Genomic DNA, 19,647 nt, shown 5'->3' on the forward strand with positions numbered 1-19,647 from the left:
AGTAGTCCAGGCTAGCAAGAAGCAGACATATATACTGTAAGAAAAGTGATATGAAAGTTTGTGAGAGATATTAAAGTTTGTACAATCTTCTTTAAATATCATAACCATTAAACATTTAATGTTTTAGGTATTTAACTGGGTGCTACAGGGAAATATGCCCCTTTGTCTCACCTCTATTGAGGGTTTATTTCTAGACTGAAAAAAATTTGGGGAGGCAACAAGACTGAAATAACCTGAATTCTCCAAACCCACAGAGCTTAAATGCCGTGGGGAGCTAATGAAAGTGAGGGAAATATACAGAGATATAGAGGAAAACCAGCAGAATATAGAGCTGTGGTTGTCAACGTGAAGTGAATTTGTCCACTAGGGGACATTTGGCAATGTCTGGAAACATTTCTGGCTGTCACAACTTCAAGGTTGGGGGTGCTACTGACATCTAGTGGGTAGAGAGGCCAGGGATGCTGCGAGACATCCTGTGATGCACAGGGTAACTCCCTACCCCCACAATGAAGAATTATGTGAACGATCCCAAAGCTGAGATAGCCCTACAATCAATCAGCAGCATCCTGAGCACTGGGCAGATCACAGAGCTCTCTGTCTGAATGCTGGTTGGCTGATGCTCCAATACAGCTGTCTTCAAGCAAGAGGAAGAGCTTCCCCCTTGCTCCCAAGTTATCTTCCCTCTTTTGACTTCATTTCCTTCCCAATTCAACTTAGATTCTGAAGCCCTTCAATCACTTTCTTGCCTCTATGGATTACTCCTGCCTTGAAAACTAATCTTGGATTACGGATCAATACCACCATCCACCTTCTCTGCTGGCTGCCCCATATGCACTGTCTGAGATCACCAACTGAACCCTGACTCCCTGACTGCCAAATACAACACTTTTCTCCTAAGTTCTCAAAACACCTGGTGGAAAAAGCAACAATCTGACACTACTGAGCTCTCCATAAATCATTCTCCTTTGGGGCTTCAATGGCACCAATCTCTCCAGCTATTCTTATCTCACCACCCTCCCTCAGTTTCCTTTCCTGAGGCCAGACACTGATCTATTAGCAATGTCTGTCATGGGAACAATATTGAGAAATGGCAGTCTTTATGGCACCTACCTCCTGTTTCTATTCTACAAAGTGTCTCTGGGTGACACTCATGGCTTCTACAACCATTTTTGTGTTGATAACCCCAAAATCCATATCTGCAATCTACTTCTCTCTCGTGGTGCCAGACCTGTATATTTAACTGCCAAATGGACATTTCCATAATCAATGAGAGGCATGATATAGTCAAGTGGTTAACAGTACGGACTCTGGAGCCAGTTGGCCTGGATTTATATCCTGGCTCCACCACTTACTAGCTATGCAACCATGAGCAAGTTATTTAACCTCTCTGTGCCTCAGATTTCTTATTTATAAAGTGAGGATAATCTTAAATATAACCTCAAAGGTTACTGAGAATTAAATCATTAATACATACAAAGCATATGGACTAGGGCCTGCCCTATAGGAAGCAGTCAATATATATTAGCTAGCTAGCTGTCACCATCATCACCACCAGGAGCAACAGCAATCCCAACAAGCACCTGAAACCTGACAAGTCCAAAATTAAAGTGCTTATATCCCCAGCCACACTTGAGTAAAACACCTAGATAATCAAATCAGAAACCCTGAAGTGATCCTAGTATTTCTGTCTGTCTCTCCCCCAACGTTTCCAATCTGTCTCAACTTCTGTCCACACTAATTTCTAAAATTACCTTTATCACCATCACATTTCCCACTGCAAGTTCATCAGCTGAAGGCTTCATAATTTCTCAGCTAGACTGTTTCCTCACTGACCTTCCTACATTTTCGGTACAATCCCTCCAATTACTTATGTCTGCACTGCAGCCAGTGACCCTTCTAAAATGAACATCTGCTCTTATCTTTAGCATCGCCTCCTGATGAAGCCTGCCTTGAGATCATTCCCCAGTCCCCAGTGTCTGTGCTTGTCCTCTGTGCTCCCACAGTACCCTGCCTTTACCTCTATCACAGCACTTACTGTACATGACTTTTCTCCCCCACTAGGCTACAAGCTCTAAAGGAAGAAACTTGTGTATTTTGTCTCTAGCCCCAGCACCATGCCTAATATATGTAATATATGCAATGAATACTCTGTGCCTGAGGTCAGAGTGCTTAGATCCTGTGGTGAATTTCACATGCCATGAAGTTATGTTGCCCTCATTTTCCTAATGAGAAAATAGGAACTTAAGACAATCAAGTAACCTTCCCAAAGTCACACAGCTAATTACTGGCAGAGGCAAACTTTGGATCCATGTCTTCTGGCTTCACAGTGTTATTTTCCCACTATGTTGCTAATCTCTGTTCTGTAACCAATCAGCTTTGTGACTTTGGGAAGTCAGCTTTCTCTCCTACAATCTCAAATTCTTCATATCTCACATCCTTTTACTTCTGATAGTCCAAGCTTCAGAAAAAAGAGTTTTGACATAGGAGGGTGAAGGGGCAAAATAAATTTTTTTAAAGGATGTTGGCACTCACTAGAAAGTTGGTTTTTCCTTTTTGATTCAAGGCATTTGAATCTGAATTTTATTATTCAACTGAAGAGATATCTGAAGAGTAGGGAAAAGGTCAGTCTCTTGGCTAACTTTTCTTTCTTAATAAAAGGATGACTTTTCAATAAATTTACACTTTACTAGGTTAGAAAGAATGATTTAGCTGCAGGAACATCATGGCAAGCAAGTACTCCTTTTAGCTTTGTTTGGCAGAAATTCAACTGCAGACAAGCTGAATATCTCAGTCAGATTAAGATGCTCAGAAAGCAGGAGAACCTGTACCTGACCTGTCCAATCAGTCTTGTGAGAGGAGTGGTTTGGAATTTACAGTGCAAATCATGCCTTTTATTCTTCCTATGGTCCTCTCCCCTTAAAAGAAAAGGGACTCTAATCATGATATAAGGCCATGCTTCTCAAACTAAGAAGTGCATACATAATATGTACGTGACACATTCTTTAGGGGCATCAGTCTTTGGTAAAAAGATGTGAAACATTTTTACATTTAAATAAATACAGATTAGGAGACAGAATGTAAAATCGGCACATACTTTACAAACATGAGAAACTTGTAATGCAGTCTGTGCAGTGGCTGCTTAGATGTCCGCCTGCAAATCCTGGAAAAGCATGGATATAAGAAATTCAGAAATCACCCAACCAGTCCAATCACCTGAAATTTTATACTCGAGAATACTGAGGCTCAGAAGCTCCCCTGGCAATATCACTGTCTGGTAGTAAAGACAGGACTTAAAGCCTGGATGCTCTACCTGTAACACAAACTGCTGCTTCTGCCTCTTACCAGTAGAATTTTTATCCCCATTTGATTCTGGTCTGCTTTTTTGCCTGCAGTAATGAATTTCTACTCAGGTAAAATTAAATTTCCAAAACTGAGGAGAGGACAGCTACCATCCACCAAACCCCTTTCAAGGTTTTCAAAAGTGTGATAGAAAGCTAGAAAAAGACACACAGACAATGCTATGTGACTACAATATGAGACAGAAACAAAGGGCTTGTTTGAGAAAATAAACAATAATAAAGTTCCATTCTGTGGCCATTTTTACAGCCTCAAGATTGGTCCACTTCTAATGGTTTCAGTGATATTTTATCTAAAGATACCTAAGACAGAATATAATGGCTGATGTGCTCCATTATTTAGAGGTATATGTCTGAGTTAAGGAGAGGCAGTAGATGCGTAGGTTCAAATTCTGACTCTACTATCCAGTTGTAGCCTTCATTTGGGTGGTTATTTATCTAATTTTTCTTTGCCTCAAATTTTCTCATCTGTAAAATGGGGATAATAATAGCACCTACACACTTCCCTGGGTTATTCTGAGAGTTAGAGTTAACATATGTAAAATGTTCAGAACAGTGCCAGGCAGATGGTAGGTGCTATATAAGTACTTGGTATTATCTATATTTAATTGGTGGTAGCAAAATAAGATTCCGTTATTCTTTGAGGTGAGACCCATGGTTACGGTTTGAAAGAAGAGAACCACAAAATACCAGAGCTGAAAAGAGATTTAGACACTGTGAAGACACTGCATGGCCCAGAAAGCCTAAAATATTTCGTATCTGGACTTTAAACAGAAAGTCTGTTGATCCCTGGGCTAATCCAATCAATTTCCCCTCCTTAATATATCCAAAGAGGAACTTAAAGCCCACAGAGGGGCAGTAACTTGCCAAGGTTGTATATACAGTGAAGTGGTGGCAAAGCTGGGACCAAAACCCAGTCTTCCCAACAAATAAAACGGCCTATCAGGCTAAAACAAGCAAAGTGAAGAGCTTAAAGACTAATTATAGTATATCAACTAACCATTTGTCAATTAAAAAAAAAAAACAAGAAAAAAAGAGACCAACTATAAATTAGGAGAGAATACTGGTACCTTAAGAGTTAGGCAAATCACCTAATTCTAGTCAACAGATATTTACTGAATACTATAAGCCTGAACATCAGTATTTTCTAATATTCTCCAGGTGATTCCAGTGTAGAGTTTGGGGTGAGAACCACTGTTACAAGTATTGTGCTATGCAGCAAGATGTAAACAGAGAGAGAAAGAGAGGGAGGGAGAGAGGGCACGGGGGAGAGGGAGGAGGGAGAAAGGAAACTGGGAAGCTAGCCAAAGATTTCATCTGCAATTACCTACACGAATATGTAGGCAACTCTTAAGAGCAACAGGCATAGCGAGGGCAAGGAGGCCCTGGGTATATCCTTATTTACACCAAAGAATTCAGTGACTTTTTAAAAATACAAATTCTAAGTTTCAACAGTTCAATGGATTATAAACTTTATACCTGAACTCTTTCTAAAAGAATGTTAAAACTAACTGGTACTTCTAAAATATGTACAAGAATATACAAATTTAAAACCTTTATGTGGCTAAAAATAAAAAAATCACAGAAGATAACCAACTGAAAAAATACTTTCAATACCTCAGACTATAGAAAGTGTTAAAACCTGCAATACATAAAAAGCTCTTACCAATCAAACACAAAAATGAAAATTATTATGTATATTAAGTGGACACAACAAATATGAACAAAAGAAAATTCAAAAAAGAAAAACAATGCACTCTTGAAAAGACAACCTAAAAATTAAATTAAAATGAAACCCATTTCTTGTTTACCAAACTGAAAACAATGAACAGGTAATATACAGAATTTGCAAGGGTGAAGAGAAACAAATATACCATGGGCACAAACTTTCATGAAAGCAGTATGTCAATATGTATCAAAATGTAGTGTGTACCACTCAACAACAAGACAACCAACTCAATTTACAAGGAGCAAAGGACCTGAGTAGATATTTCTCCAAGGAAGATATACAAATGATCAACAAACACATGAAAAAAGGTCCAACATCATTAGCTACTGGGAAATGCAAATCAAAACCAGTGAGATACCACTTTCACACCCACTTAGGATGGCTGTAATTTAAGACAAAAAGGTTGGGGGAGGGGGATAGAATAACAGTGTTGAAGATGTGAAGAAATTGGTACATGGCTAGTGGAACTGTAAAATGATGTAGCCAGTGTAAAACAATTCCTCAAAAAGTTAAACACAGAATTACCATATGACCCAGAAATTCTACTCCTAAGCATACACAAATTAAAACAGATATTCAAACAAATACATGTATACGTGCTCACAGCAGCACTATCACAACAGCTTAAAGATGCTAATGTTCATCAACAGATGGGACAAACTGTGATCTGTACATACAATAGAATATTATTCAACAATAAAAAGTAATGAAGTACCAACACACACTACAATGTAAGTGAAGGAAGCCAGACATAAAAAGTCATATGCTATATGATCCCATCTATATGAAATATCCAGAGTAGGTAAAAATCTATAGAGACAGAAAGCAAACTGGTGGTTTCCAAGAGCTAGGGGTAAGGGGAATTGGGAAGTAATTGCTTAATGGGTACAAGGTTTTCCTTTGGAGTGATGGAAATGTTTTGAAACCAGAGAGGTGGTGCTTGTACAACACTGAAAGTGAGACAGGGACTGCGGGCTTAGACAAAATAGGGTGAGGGCTTCCGGAAAAAGCAAGGCAGCATATTTACAGTCAGAGCAATATAACTACATGCAAGGAAACCCTCCTACCAAAACTCTGTGTTAAACATCAGCCTTTAGAGCCATTCTTCAGTGAGATCAGTTAATATACCCCAGATAAAGAAGAGCAGCACATGTTTTTATTATGCTAATCATTTGTAATCATGTGTAAGATTCACGTTAGCATCCTAAAATACCCAGGCCTATGGGCTGTCCTTCCTCCTTCAGACCTGATGAGGTGATTTGCAGTCTGGGCAGTTAATGGCAAGTAAGCCCAGGCATAAATAACATAGTAAAAGGCAGGAAGGATTTCACCTTAAAGATAAGATTGCATTTTAATACCCAGGAAGTTAAGAAGTAAGATTCTTAACTTACTCTTTAGCAAACAATACCTCAGCCCACCTTGGGGGCTGGGCAGACAGCCTTGTTTGATATGCTCCTAGATGAAGACACCAGTATCTCCAGAAAAAATCAGGGCAAGAAGTTCCTTGTGTTAAGTTAATTCTAAATATTCAGGGATGACTTAACAAGTCCACACCCCTAAGCCTTTTTTTCATATTCCCCCAAATCCTCAACTGCCTATAAAACCCCTAGATAACGCCCCACTACAGGCTCTTTTGTCCCTCACTCTTTCCTCTCACTGTATCTCTAAATAAAAGCCTCTCCCTGGCTCTCCTACCGTGGGTGTTTGCTAAGTTCATTCTTCGACTCTGCAAATACCCCCCCTCCCCCCGCATCAAAAGTACTAAATGCCACTGAAATAGTTCAATTTAGAATGGTTAGTCTTAAGTGAATTTCACATCAAAAGGAAAAACAATATAAAACAAGTATATCCTTAAATAAAGCTCTTAGAAAATTGGAAGAACAACAAGGAAAAATGTGTGAATCTCTCTCATCCAGCACTTTCATTCTAGGAAGGTACCCTGAAGAGAGACCCACACAAGCACAAAAAGACGTATGTGTAAAGATGGTCATCAACACCATTATTCTGGCAAAACTGAACCCTCTAAATGTCCTTCCATAGAATTCTGGTTAAGTAAATTAAGATACACATATAAAATGGAATACTACACAGAAATTAAAAACAATAATGTACCAAGTTGGAAGAGTTTACACTATCCAATTTCAAGACTTATAAAGCTACAGTAATCAAAACAATGCCATATTGGCAAAATAGCTCAATGGAAAAATATTGACCCTAGAATAGACCCACACAAATACAGTCAATTGGTTTTGGACAAAAGTACAAAGGCACTTCAATGGAGAAAGGAGTTTTTCAAAAATGGTGCTGGTATAACTGAGCATCCAAATGTATCTCATACCTTATAAAAACATTCACTCGAAACAGGTCACAGACCTGTATATTTGCATTGTAAATATACAATGCAAAGTTATAAAACTTTCTCTTTAAGTAAAAGTTCTTTATAAAAAACAAAAACTTCATGACCCTGGCTGTAGCAATGAGCTTTTTTAAGATAGGGCACTAAAGGCACAATCCATTAAAAAAAAAAAGTGAGTTTGACTTTATGAAAACTTAAAACTTTTATTCTGTGAAAGACACTATGAAGAAAATGAAAAAATAAGCCACCAAGTAGGAGAAATAATTTGTAAATAACATATACAATAACGAATTTGTACCCAGAATATATAAAGAATTCTTAAAAGTCAGTAAGACACTCACCCCCCAACACCCCTCCACCACCAACCCAACTCCTACCCCTAAAGATCTGGAAGAGAGTTCACCAAAGATACACAGGTGCCAAATATGCATATGAAAAGATGCTCTACATCATTAGCCCTTAGAAAAAAATAAATTAACCACCATGAGATACCAGTACACGACTATTAGAATTAATTTAAAAAACAAACAAAAAAGACCCAAAACCTGGAAAGGAACATACATTCTCATTCACTGCTGGTAGGAATGCAAAATGGTACAACCATTTTGGAAAAAAAGGAGTTTCCTATAAAATTAAATCAGTCCATATCCCTGATGAACGTAGATGCAAAAATACTCAACAAAATATTAGCAAACCGAATTCAAAAATACATCAAAAGGATCACACACCATGACCAAGTGGGATTCATCCCAGGGATGCAAGGATGGTACAACATTCGAAAATCCATCAACACCATCCACCATATAAACAAAAAGGACAAAACCACATGATCATCTCCATAGATGCTGAAAAGGCATTCGACAAAATTCAACATCCATTCATGATAAAAACTCTCAACACAATGGGTACAGAGGGCAAGTATGTCAACATAATAAAGGCCATATATGATAAACCCACAGCCAACATCATACTGAACAGCGAGAAGCTGAGAGCTTTTCCTCTGAGATCGGGAACAAGACAGGGATGCCCACTCTCCCTACTGTTATTCAACATAGTACTGGATGTCCTGGCCACAGCAATTAGACAAAACACAGAAATACAAAGACTCCAGATTGGTAAAGAAGAAGTTAAACTGTCACTATTTGCAGAAGACATGATATTGTACATAAAAAACCCTAAAGACTCCACTCCAAAACTACTAGAACTAATATTGGAATTCAGCAAAGATGCAGGATACAAAATTAACACACAGAAATCTGTGGCTTTCCTATACACTAACAATGAACTAATAGAAAGAGAAATCAGTAAAACAATTCCATTCACAATTGCATCAAAAAGAATAAAATACTATCGTGCGACTATAGGCTATCTAGTGTTAAAAGAACATATAGGATGTGAATAGTTCCCAGGAATGTGTTGTTTTAATTTGTCTGATTTTTCTCAAACTATTCAAATTCAGTTAGACAATATCCATCATATCATAGATAAGTTTTCACAAATGCTTAGGGTGCCTAACTGGTTTTCTTGGTTTCACTGGAGATGGCTGGTAATTGTAGGTCTGCTTCTGTTATGTAGCTGTATTCCTATTATGTTAATGTGTGTATGCAATTTAGTAGTTTAAAACCTATACATGCTTATGTTACTCTACAAGAAGATATGTCAAAGAAATAATCAATCTTCCCATGTTTTCTTCTGTCTGCTACTTCTATAGCTTTTCTTCTTCTTCCTAATTACAACCCTTTAGTAGAATTCGTGCCTCATATCGAAATTACCGAGTATCATAATTCTTCCAAGTGGTAAAGATACCTCAAGACAAATGCTGAGCATAGAAGCCACAGGGCATAAATCTGCAAAGAAGTAAAAAGCTAACCTTTTCAAACAATATTGCTTCTCTCTCACTTACCAACTTTACATTTCCCTGTATGGCCCCGGAAGATGACTGGTTAGCCAGAGACAGGTAAGATTCCTCAAGGGAGGAACAACCTAAGACAGGCAGTCGCAGGGGGGCCATCAGGTGAGAAATTGGGGATCAACAGAGGTGAGGCTTAGAACCTCACCCCCCCCCGTTTTGAGAGAAATCTTCTGCATCTGTGGATGTTTTGTTACCCTTGCCTAGCTTGGATTAATACTTAATCTATAGGCACACACCTGATCATCTACATTTGCCCTCTTATAGCACTAAACTATGTTTTCTACCTTTATCTTGCATCTACCTACCACTTCAGCATTTTATTAAAATAATAATAATAATAATAATAATAATAATAAGGGAGAAATGTGGGATTCACATATAAATGAAGTATAAAAATCAAACGAATAATCATATTTGACCTGATTGTTTACAGTTCATGATACGTGATCAAAACTGAAAGTTTCTGTGATATGACTACCCTTGCACTGTTCACCATGTAAGAACTTATTCACTATGTAAGAACTTGTTCATTATACTTCAGAAGATTGGAGACTGTTGAGAATTAGGCTTGGGGTTGATTAATGATTGTGCATTGAGTCCCCTATACAGAATTTTATTGTTGTTAACAACCATTTGATCAATACATATGAGAGATGCCCTCTCAAAACAAACAAACAAACAACAACAACAAAATATATATATATATACACACTTTCAAAAAAAAAAAGAAGATACTAAAATAAACATCCATTTGCCTGGGTGACAAACTTCAAAAAAAAAAAAAAAGAATAAAATACCTAGGAATAAACCTAACCAAGGAAGTGAAAGACCTATACCCTGAAAACTATAAGACACTTTTAAGAGAAATTAAAGAGGACACTAACAAATGGAAACTCATCCTATGCTCCTGGCTAGGAAGAATTAATATCATCAAAATGGCCATCCTGCCCAAAGCAATATACAGATTTAATGCAATCCCTATCAAATTACCAACAGCATTCTTCACCGAACTGGAACAAATAGTTCAAAAATTCATATGGAACCACCAAAGACCCTGAATAGCCAAAGCAATCCTGAGAAGGAAGAATAAAGTGGGGGGGGATCTCGCTCCCCAACTTCAAGCTCTACTACAAAGCCACAGTAATCAAGACAATTTGGTACTGGCACAAGAACAGAGCCACAGACCAGTGGAACAGAACAGACTCCAAACATTAACCCAAACATATATGGTCAATTAATATTTGATAAAGGAGCCATGGACATACAAAGGGGAAATGATAATCTCTTCAACAGATGGTGCTGGCAAAACTGGACAGCTACATGTAAGAGAATGAAACTGGATCACTGTCTAACCCCATACACAAAAATAAATTCAAAATGGATCAAAGACCTGAATGTAAGTCATGAAAGCATAAAACTCTTAGAAAAAAACATAGGAAAAAATCTCTTAGACATAAACACGAGTGACTTCTTCATGAACGTATCTCCCCGGGGCAGGGGAAACAAAAGCAAAAACGAACAAGTGGGACTATATTAAGCTGCAAAGGACACCATCAACAGAACAAAAAGGTATCCCTACAGTATGGGAGAATATATTCATAAATGACATATCCAATAAAGGGCTGACATCCAAAATATATAGAGAGCTCACACACCTCAACAAACAAAAAGCACGTGCTCCAATTAAAAAATGGGCAGAAGAATTGAACAGACAGTTCTCTAAAGAAGAAATTCGATGGCCAACAGACACATGAAAAGATGCTCCACATCACTAATCATCAGAGAAATGCAAATTAAAACCACAATGAGATATCACTTCACACCAGTAAGGATCGCCACCATCCAAAAGACAAACAACAGATGTTGGCGAGGTTGTGGAGAAAGGGGAACCCTCCTACACTGCTGGTGGGAATGTAAATTAGTTCAACCATTATGGAAAGCAGTATGGAGATTCCTCAAAATGCTCAAAATAGAAATACCATTTGACCCAGGAATTCCACTTCTAGGAATTTACCCTAAGAATGCAGCAGCCCAGTTTGAAAAAGAGACTTGCACCCTTATGTTTATCGCAGCACTATTTACAATAGCCAAGATATGGAAGCAACCTAAGTGTCCATCAGTAGATGAATGGATAAAGAAGATGTGGTACATATATACAATGGAATATTATTCAGCCATAAGAAGACAAATCCTACCATTTGCAACAACATGGACGGAGCTAGAGGGTATTATGCTCAGTGAAATAAGCCAGACACAGACAAGTACCAAATGATTTCACTCATATGTGGAGTATAAGAACAAAGAAAACTGAAGGAACAGAACAGCAGCAGAATCACAGAACCCAAGAATGGACTAACAGTTACCAAAGGGAAAGGGACTGAGGAGGATGGGTGGGAAGGGAGGGATAAGGGCGGGGAAAATGAAAGGGGGCACTACAATTGGCATGTGTAGTGGTTGGGGGGCACAGGGAGGGCTGTACAACACAGAGAAGACAGTAAGGATTCTGCAGCATCTTACTACGCTGATGGACAGTGACTGTAATGGGGTTTGTGGGGGGGACTTGATGAAGGGGGGGAGCCTAGTAAACATAATGTTCTTCATTTAATTGTAGATTAATAATACCAAAAAAATTTTTTTAAATTAAATCAGTCCTATAAAGTTAAACTGCACTGTACACAAATGTTTATAATCACTTTCTTTATAATTGCTAAAAAGTGGAAACCTGGATATCATATCATAGGTGAATGGACACATCATGGTACATCCATACAATGAAATAATATTCAAAAATAATTAGTAATGGGCTTATGTAACAACATGGAAGAATTTTAAATGTATTTTGCTAAGTAAAAAGAGTCAGACCCCAAAGGCTGCGTATTGTGTGACACCATGTATACGATATTCTGGAAAAGGCAAAACCTAGGGATGGAAAACAGATCTGTGGTTGCTGCAAGTTGGGGTGGGCAGAAGAGCTGAGTACAAAGAGGCCACTTTTTAGAGTGACAATTTTAAATTTAAAAAAATTTTAAAGACAATTTTTAGAGTGACCGAATGGTTCAGCATGGTATTGGGAGGGTGGATACCTGACTCTCTGTATTTGTCAAAATTCACAGAACTGTACCAACAAAGAATGTACTTTACTGTATGCAGAATATTTTTTTAAATAACCAGAATGTCCGGGGAACCCAGGATAGAATGCAGACTGCAACAAATGAATCTAACTGTATTAAAAATGTATGGCATAATCTCACTGAAAGGGGTGGGGAAAAAAAAGAGCTGACCTAATTAACCTTGTAAAACAATGTTATGACCAGATACTTTAAGACTAAAATGAGCAAAAAGAACTGTATACAAAGATTATACCCTAGTTGGTAAATTTATTTCTCACAGAAATACTGAATTCACTGTAATACACTGTATTTGAGCCAGATTTATTACTCTCAGAGAAAAAAGTAACAAGCAAGGGGGAACAACTAGAATGAGCCGTTTGGTACCAGAGTAGAATCAAGAGACACGATTATAAATTCATGTTAATTTTAATATATATTTTAATATATAATACAGATAGAAACACAGGTACTTGTGTATACATGGATTAGTGTACACATACATGCTTCCTAATTCTTCTCACTGAAGGAACTAGAAGCAATGGTATCTCAGTAGCAACAAGCACAACTAGCACCCAGATTTTGTTTTCTAAATACCATTCACTGATAAAAAAAAAAAACAGGGCTCCTTGGAGAAATGGCTGATCCTATGACTGGGGCAGGACAAATATAAGTTGGGAGTATCTTGTATTAAAAGAAAGTAAGGAAGTGCTAAGCAAACATGGGGACATGCCAAAGGACATAAGAGTCAGTGTAAAAGAGCAATAACCTAATTATTCTCAAGTGGGAATAATTTGAGCAACTAACTTAGTATTAGGTTATAACCCAAAGAATAAAATAAATACCCATACTGATGTAAGTAAATGATATAAAATAGGGGAGAAAGGACAGATCTATCCATAAGAATTTCAAGAAGTAAAATGAAGGAATGCACAGTAATTTCAGCAGGAAAGATCCTGTTTCTCCTGAAAGTATCACAGAATATCTGTATCACCTCAGAGTGTCTCCCCTAAAATATTTATTAATCACAGTGTTGTGTTTTTATGTCCACAAATTATTTGATAGTCCTTCGTCCAGGAGGTGGAGCTCAAAAACCCTCCCCTTCAATATGGCTGGACTTTGCAACACATTTCTAGTGAAGAAATGGAAAAAAATTTGACTTTTCAGTGGAAGAATCAGGCAGACACAAACTAAATCAAGTAATTAACGGTTAACGTCATTAGAAATAATTCATGTTGGTATTTACCTTGATAGGGTAAAGAAGGGTACTTCACCTTAGTTGTACGCCTTTGCAGAAGCCATATTGCCAGTCCACTTGTGAGAAACCACCAACCCAAACTGAGACACTCTACCAAATACCAGACCAGTACCATTCAAAAGTATCAAAGTCATGAAACATAAAGGGAGACTGAGAAACTGTCACAGATCGGAGGAGACTAAGACAACATGATGACTAAATGCAACTGGCATCCTAGAAAATGGATTCTGAAGAAAAGGGACATTAGTATTAATACTGATGAAATTCAAATAATGCCTCTTGTTTAGCTAACAGTACTGCACGTAAGTCTATTTCTTAGTTTTGATAAATATACCATGATGATGAAAGACGTTAATTTAAGAACTGTGTGAAGGGTATATAGGTATATCTCTGTACTATCTTTGAACTCTTGTGTAAATCAAAATTTTTTTTTTTTTTTTTTTTTTTTTTGAGAGGGCATCTCTCATATTTATTGATCAAATGGTTGTTAACAACAATAAAATTCAGTATAGGGGGGTCAATGCTCAATGTACAATCATTAATCCATCTCAAGCCTAATTCTCGTTAGTCTCCAATCTTCTGAAGCATAACGAACAAGTTCTTACATGGTGAACGAATTCTTACAGAGTGAATAAATTCTTACATGGTGAACAGTACAAGGGCAGTCATCACAGAAACTTTCGGTTTTGATCATGCAATATGACCTATAAACCATCAGGTCAAATATGAATATTCATTTGATTTTTGTACTTGATTTATATGTTGTCCCACATTTCTCCTATTATTATTATTATTTTTATTTTTAATAAAATGCTGAAGTGGTAGGTAGATGCAAGATAAAGGTAGAAAACATAGTTTAGTGCTGTAAGAAGGCAAATGTAGATGATCAGATGATCAGGTGTGTGCCTATGGACTAAGTATTAATCCAGGCTAGACAAGGGCAGCAAGACATCTACGGATGCAGAAGATTTCTCTCAAAGCAGGGGGGGTGAGGTTCTGAGCCTCACCTCTGTTGATCCCCAAATTCTCACCTGATGGCCCCCCTGCGACTGTGCCTGTCTTAGGTTGTTCCTCCCTTGAGGAATCTTACCCGTCTCTGGCTAACCAGTCATCTTCCGGGGCCATACAGGGAAATGTAAAGTTGGTAAGTGAGAGAGAAGCCATATTGTTTGCAAAGGTTAGCTTTTTACTTCTTTGCAGATTTATGCCCTGTGGCTTCTATGCCCAGCACTTGTCTCGAGGTATCTTTACCACCTGGAGGAATTATGATACTCGGTAAATTCGATATGAGGCACGAATTCTATTTAAAGTTTGTAATTAGGAAGGAAGAAGAAAAGCTATAGATGTAGCATATGAAGGAAACTTGGGAGGATTGATTATTTCTTTGACATATCTTCTTGTATAGTACCTTAAGTATGTATAGGTTTTAAACTACTAACTAATTTGCACACACATATTGACATAATAGGAATACGGTGACATAAACAAAGCAAATCTATAATTACCAGCCATCTCCAGTGAAGCCAAGAAAACCATTTAGGCACCCTAGGCATTTGTGAAAATTTATCTATGATATGATGGATATTTTCCAACTGTACTTGAACCATCAGACAAATTAAAGCAGCCCATTTCTGGGATCTGTTCACATCCCATATGTTCTTTTAACCATAGATAGTCTATAGTCATGAGATTTTGGGGTGCTACAACTTGCACCCCTCCCAACTCCTGGTTGAGTTCCAACAGTACAGATCCAGTCAAATTCGTTGTCTCACTGTATGCACATGCCAGCCTAGACATCTCCCTCCTCCTTCTTATGGCAAGTCCAGGAGATGGTGGGCTGGATGCAGCCACAACCGCAGCATCGTCCGAATCCCTGTGGAGGCTTTTTGATGATCATCCCCCGGCACGAGTCCTCCAGAGAGTGCTGATGCCGGAAGCTCCTCCTCATATCGTATCTTAGTTCATTTTCTGGGTATCCAAGCTAGGCCTTGATCTTCTGCGTAGAAACAAACAGACCCTTTGCCCACACTTTGACATGCCCTCTATACCACTGTGCAGAACTCATTGGAGGTCAGCACACAGTAACTGCTTTTTTTTTTTTTTTTAATTAAGAGAAAGGAATATTATCAGAAAAGAGTACCTCCATAGCTGATCATCTGACACCCTTTAAGTGATCAACATTAAGGATATTTAAAGCATGCGTTGATCTTTGATTTACCAATAGTTTTATCCTGTTAAGGAGTAATCCCCCTTTTCTTTCTTTCTTTCTTTTTTTTTTTTTTTAATTTTTAATCTACACTTACCTGAAGAATACTATGTTTACTATGCTCTCCCCTATATCAGGTCCCCCCTAACAACCACATTACGGTTACTGTCCATCAGCTTAGCAAAATGTTGTAGAGTCACTACTTGTCCTCTCTGTGTTGTGCAGCCCACCCTCCCCTTTCTCCCTCCCCCCCATGCATGCTAATCTTAATACCCCCCTTCTTCTTCCCCCCCCTTATCCCTCCCTGCCCACCCATCCTCCCCAGTTCCTTTCCCTTTGGTACCTGTTAGTCCATTTTTGGGTTCTGTAATTCTGCTGCTGTTTTGTTCCTTCAGTTTTTCCTTTGTTCCTATACTCCTCAGATGAGTGAAATCATTTGGTATTTCTCTTTCTCCGCTTGGCTTATTTCACTGAGCATAATACTCTCCAGCTCCATCCATGTTGCTGCAAATGGTTGGATTTTTCCACTTCTTATGGCTGAGTAGTATTCCATTGTGTATATGTACCACATCTTCTTTATCCATTCATCTACAGATGGACATTTAGGTTGCTTCCAATTCTTGGCTATTGTAAATAGTGCTGCGATAAACATAGGAGTGCATCTGTCTTTCTCAAACTTGATTGCTGCGTTCTTAGGGTAAATTCCTAGGAGTGGAATTCCTGGGTCAAATGGTAGGTCTGTTTTGAGCATTTTGATGCACCTCCATACTGCTTTCCACAATGGTTGAACTAATTTACATTCCCACCAGCAGTGTAGGAGGGTTCCCCTTTCTCCACAGCCTCGCCAACATTTGTTGTTGTTTGTCTTTTGGATGGCAGCTATCCTTACTGGTGTGAGGTGATACCTCATTGTAGTTTTAATTTGCATTTCTCTGATAATTAGCGATGTGGAGCATCTTTTCATGTGTCTCTTGGCCATCTGTATTTCTTTTTTGGAGAACTGTCTGTTCAGTTCCTCTGCCCATTTTTTAATTGGGTTATTTGTTTTTTGTTTGTTGAGGCGTGTGAGCTCTTTATATATTCTGGACGTCAAGCCTTTATCAGATCTGTCATTTTCAAATATATTCTCCCATACTGTAGGGTTCCTTTTTGTTCTATTGATGGTGTCTTTCGCTGTACAGAAGCTTTTCAGCTTAATGTAGTCCCACTTGCTCATTTTTGCTGTTGTTTTCCTTGCCCGGGGAGATATGTTCAAGAAGAGATCACTCATGTTTATGTCTAAGAGGTTTTTGCCTATGTTTTTTTCCAAGAGTTTAATGGTTTCGTGACTTACATTCAGGTCTTTGATCCATTTTGAGTTTACCTTTGTATATGGGGTTAGACAATGGTCCAGTTTCATTCTCCTACATGTAGCTGTCCAGTTTTGCCAGCACCATCTGTTGAAGAGACTGTCATTTTGCCATTGTATGTCCATGGCTCCTTTATCAAATATTAATTGACCATATATGTTTGGGTTAATTTCTGGGGTCTCTAATCTGTTCCACTGGTCTGTGGCTCTGTTCTTGTGCCAGTACCAAATTGTCTTGATTACTATGGCTTTGTAGTAGAGCTTGAAGTTGGGGAGTGAGATCCCCCCTACTTTATTCTTCTTTTTCAGGATTGCTTTGGCTATTCGGGGTCTTTGGTGTTTCCATATGAATTTTTGAATTATTTGTTCCAATTCATTGAAGAATGTTGCTGGTAATTTGAGAGGGATTGCATCAAATTTGTATATTGCTTTCGGCAGGATGGCCATTTTGACGATATTAATTCTTCCTAGCCATGAGCATGGGATGAGTTTCCATTTATTAGTGTCCCCTTTAATTTCTCTTAAGAGTGACTTGTAGTTTTCAGAGTATAAGTCTTTCACTTCCTTGGTTAGGTTTATTCCTAGGTATTTTATTCTTTTTGATGCAATGGTGAATGGAATTGTTTTCCTGATTTCTCTTTCTATTGATTCGTTGTTAGTGTATAGGAAAGCTACAGATTTCTGTGTGTTGATTTTGTATCCTGCAACTTTGCTGTATTCCGATATCAGTTCTAGTAGTTTTGGAGTGGAGTCTTTAGGGTTTTTTATGTACAGTATCATATCATCTGCAAATAGTGACAGTTTAACTTCTTCTTTACCAATCTGGATTCCTTGTATTTCTTTGTTTTGTCTGATTGCCGTGGCTAGGACCTCCAGTACTATGTTAAATAACAGTGGGGAGAGTGGGCATCCCTGTCTGGTTCCCGATCTCAGTGGAAATGCTTTCAGCTTCTCGCTGTTCAGTATAATGCTGGCTGTGGGTTTATCATATATGGCCTTTATTATGTTGAGGTACTTGCCCTCTATTCCCATTTTGCTGAGAGTTTTTATCATGAATGGATGTTGAATTTTGTCAAATGCTTTTTCAGCATCTATGGAGATGATCATGTGGTTTTTGTCTTTCTTTTTGTTGATGTGGTGGATGATGTTGATGGATTTTCGAATGTTGTACCATCCTTGCATCCCTGGGATGAACCCCACTTGGTCATGGTGTATGATCCTTTTGATATACTGTTGAATTCTGTTTGCTAATATTTTATTGAGTATTTTTGCATCTACGTTCATCAGGGATATTGGTCTGTAATTTTCTTTTTTGGTGGGGTCTTTGCCTGGTTTTGGTATTAGGGTGATGTTGGCTTCATAGAATGAGTTTGGGAGTATTCCCTCTTCTTCTATTTTGTGGAACACTTTAAGGAGAATGGGTATTATGTCTTCTCTGTGTGTCTGATAAAATTCCGAGGTAAATCCGTCCGGCCCCGGGGTTTTGTTCTTGGGTAGTTTTTTGATTACTGTTTCAATTTCTTTGCTTGTAATTGGTTTGTTTAACTTTTGTGTTTCTTCCTTGGTCAGTCTTGGGAGGTTGTATTTTTCTAGGAAGTTGTCCATTTCTTCTAGGTTTTCCAGCTTGTTGGCATATAGGTTTTCATAGTAGTCTTTAATAATTCTTTGTATTTCTGTGGAGTCTGTCGTGATTTTTCCATTCTCATTTCTGATTATGTTGATTTGTGTTGACTCTCTTTTTCTCTTAATAAGTTGGGCTAGAGGCTTATCTATTTTGTTTATTTTCTCAAAGAACCAGCTCTTGGTTTCGTTGATTTTTGCTATTGTTTTATTCTTCTCAATTTTGTTTATTTCTTCTCTGATCTTTATTATGTCCCTCCTTCTGCTGACTTTAGGCCTCATTTGTTCTTCTTTTTCCAGTTTTAATAATTGTGATGTTAGACTATTCATTTGGGATTGTTCTTCCTTCTTCAAGTGTGCCTGGATTGCTATATACTTTCCTCTTAAGACTGCTTTTGCTGCATCCCACAGAAGTTGGGGCTTAGTGTTGTTGTTGTCATTTGTTTCTATATATTCCTTGATCTCTATTTTGATTTGTTCATTGATCCATTGATTATTTAGTAGCATGTTGTTAAGCCTCCATGTGTTTGTGAGCCTTTTTGTTTTCTTTGTAGAATTTATTTCTACTTTCATACCTTTGTGGTCTGAAAAATTGGTTGGTAGAATTTCAATATTGTGGAATTTACTGAGGCTCTTTTTGTGAGCTAGTATGTGGTCTATTCTGGAGAATGTTCCATGTGCACTTGAGAAGAATGTATATCCTGTTGCTTTTGGATGTAAAGTTCTATAGATGTCTATTAGGTCCATCTGTTCTA

General features: G+C 37.9%; 1 protein-coding gene across 11 annotated transcripts in view; it reads right to left on the minus strand.

Moving 5' to 3' along the window:
• The window catches only part of TRIT1 (tRNA isopentenyltransferase 1), a 79,535-nt gene that overhangs the window by 48,442 nt on the left and 11,446 nt on the right, over positions 1 to 19,647 (minus strand). The window contains exon 2 of one of the 11 annotated variants that reach the window (XM_073233689.1): positions 3,095 to 3,160. The exons of the other annotated variants lie outside the window; for them this stretch is intronic. The gene's annotated coding sequence lies outside the window, so the exon portion shown is untranslated. The remainder of the gene's footprint in view (positions 1 to 3,094; positions 3,161 to 19,647) is intronic. 11 annotated transcript variants of the gene reach the window in all.

Source organism: Manis javanica, chromosome 4 (genome assembly GCF_040802235.1).
Source record: "Manis javanica isolate MJ-LG chromosome 4, MJ_LKY, whole genome shotgun sequence".
Taxonomy (NCBI): Eukaryota; Metazoa; Chordata; class Mammalia; order Pholidota; family Manidae; genus Manis; species Manis javanica.